Here is a 2,520-nt window from a genome sequence, read left to right as displayed (position 1 = left end):
TGGTTATGCCAAGTTTATGAAGAAAGTAAAAACTTAGGAAGATCGTAAGTTGTTACAAGAAGATCTCAATAGAATATAAAATGAGCCAGAAATGGAGAATAAATGTCAGTGAAAAAATAATGTAAAATATTGGAAAAGGGCAAAAGAGAAGACCATCACTAAACTACATTGCAAATTGTCTTCAGATTACTCAGCATATATATATATATATATATATATATATATATATATATATATATATATATATATATATATATATATCTGTGTTTATGTGTCTGTGAGTGTGTGTATATGTATATACATATAATGTAGATTCCCTGTCCCAACTCCTGTTCACTTATCAATCTGTTTCCCTCCCGTCAAACTCAGAAATCGGTTGCTTCCTTGGGTATGAAACGCTGAATGCAGTGGTGAAGCATCGACATACGACTCCTTTCTCCCCTTCCCCTCCTCCCTCTGTCCTCTTCCTTTACCAACCACACACCCTGCATTGCTCGTATAACCATGATTGATCGTTGACAAATCATAAACAATCAAAGAGTTTTGCGCCATTGCTAGCACAAAGACCCTTCGCCTGAACGACGCTCCCTGTTGCCTATTCTTGTTTTAGTGCCGTGCCGATGGGCACATTAAGATTCACACACTTGATCTCCATAATTGATTAAGCAATATAAATCCAATTGATTGTGAGCTACGTCGGGGGGAAGGAGGCATCGGGGATGTGGAATTCATTAGCGAGTTGCTTTTGTTTGTTTAGTGTTTCCTCCCCCTCCGCCTTCCAAACACCTTCCATTATCCTCGAGTGCGATTTAGTGCGGTGGCTGAAAGTAGCTGGTATTAATCAAATTAGTATTACTCTCTCTTTTTTTTTTATTTACAGTGATTCCTCTCTTTGCTTTCTCCCCTCATTAACTCATAATTCTCTCTTCTCCTCTCTTCCGTAAATGTATTAACTCCATCTTCTTTCAACATTTCTTCTACTCCCCTCTCTCTTCTCTTCTCTTTCCTTACTTCTATTCTCCTCTATCTCTTTCAGACTTTCTCTTATGAATCATTCTCCCACACCAACCCCCCCCCCTTTTTTCTCTTGGTTTAGTGAATGAAGACAGTATATCTATCTCAAGTAGAGTGCCTGGGGCTAGTGAGGTATTGAGCAGGAGAGTGTGAATGATTCTCTTGGTGTAAGTACGCTTTGACGCAGCCATCACTCTTACAAGAGAAGTGAGGCCATTGATATAGAAAACAGTAGTATATTATGGTGGGCGCAAACCAGCTTCAGCTGTCGTGTCCTGCTATGGATGCACAGCGTCTTACTGAATTGCTTCTGACCCAGACAGTAAGCAGGGTCACGGATGACTTCTTCATCCCACAAAGGATTAAAATAAAAAGGAGACAAATGGGTGTTGGATGGGTATGGAGTTACCTTGACTGGCTACCTTCCTTATAGGTGGATGAATAGATGATTATCTAATTTCTATTGAACAGCTCTGCCTACGGTATTCGAGCCTTCTACAGTGGGGCACTATACCATCTTGAACCAAGGACGATACCAACTGTGCTACGGGGTGGAAGTACAACAGCGACAGCTTGACCTCAGTGTCGAGGGTTCGAAGCCCGTAGACAGTCATTTAATCAAACTGTCAGTACGAGTATATAGAAATGATTATTCTAAGACATACCACATATATTTTTCGCACAGCGCCTATGAATTACTGGAAGGGAGGTTATAACATTCGCATGATATAAAGATACTAGAGATTTTGAATTTATTCAAAGTCGACTCCTTACCTTGACCTTAGGAACTGTTGTGTGGGGCTAACTCCCTCGTCTCAATCACGAACGTGCTCAACATGCTCATTTCTAACAAGAACCTATTCGTCTTACAAAATCAGAACAAATCCCCGGGCATGGCCTATCTTGACTTAATAAAGGCTTATGATAAAGTACCCTGTGGTGACTGAAAAATGAGATCGCTCAGAACTGAGGGAGAATCATATTTCTGGATTAAAAGCACCTTCTGCTCGGCAAATAACATACTGAGGTCATCACCGAAGGAGGCTCTAATTGGACACTTGCTATACTTATGCTCCGGTGGCGTAATCGGAAGCCTGCTGACCTCCCATTCGCTTAGATGTGTGTTCGAATCCCGCACTCATCTCAGATTCCCAGCAGCGCGTGTTACCTGTCCCAACCGTCCAAGGGTGACGGTGTCGGCCGCAGCTACTCAGCGACTCCTGGCGTAGTCTCCTCACCGTCTTCTATACTTGGTGGTGCCGTCAATGTAGGTTTCTAGGTTCTGTTCTTAAAGCCGAGGCGTCTTCTATGAAACGTAAATAATAGAATCCAGATTAGACTGTCCATCAAACTGAAGTAATCACCCAACTAAGAGTCTGGTTAAAGAATTTCCGATTTCTTTTTGTGATATTAATAAAACACCTAAAATAGCATGCACCTGTCTTCGCTTAATACCACATTTTGTGTATCATAATAGAGTGGAATTTTTCTTTATGTTAGTATGAT

The sequence above is a fragment of the Oratosquilla oratoria genome, chromosome 10 (genome assembly GCF_046742065.1).
Source record: "Oratosquilla oratoria isolate Oo_2021 chromosome 10, ASM4674206v1, whole genome shotgun sequence".
Lineage (NCBI taxonomy): Eukaryota > Metazoa > Arthropoda > Malacostraca > Stomatopoda > Squillidae > Oratosquilla > Oratosquilla oratoria.
Note: the sequence above shows the minus strand (reverse complement) of the source record.